Source organism: Chinchilla lanigera, unplaced genomic scaffold (genome assembly GCF_000276665.1).
Source record: "Chinchilla lanigera isolate Chin_1 unplaced genomic scaffold, ChiLan1.0 scaffold00082, whole genome shotgun sequence".
NCBI classification, from domain to species: Eukaryota; Metazoa; Chordata; class Mammalia; order Rodentia; family Chinchillidae; genus Chinchilla; species Chinchilla lanigera.
This window is the reverse complement of record NW_004955483.1, coordinates 6117122-6117456: the sequence shown is the minus strand read 5'-3', so window position 1 is coordinate 6117456 and position 335 is coordinate 6117122.

Here is a 335-nt window from a genome sequence, read left to right as displayed (position 1 = left end):
CCTGGAGCAGTACCTGGTGACCGCCGGGGGTGGGGAGGGGGCGGCTGTCGTCGCCGCCGCCGCCGCTGCAGCCTCCATGGACAAAAGGGCACTGCTAGCCAGCCCCGGCTTCGCCACCGCCGCCGCCCCGGGCGCGTACATCCAGATCCTCACCACGAACAAGTCCACCACCTCCTGCTCCTCCTCCCTCCCCAGCGGCGCGGCCGCCGCCGGCCCCCTCCTCCCCAGCGCCCCCGGCGCGGAGCCCACGGCCGGCAGCCTGCTCTACACCACGCCGCACGGACCCTCGGGCAGAGCCGGGCTGCTGCAGCAGCTACCAGCGCTGGGACGCAGCG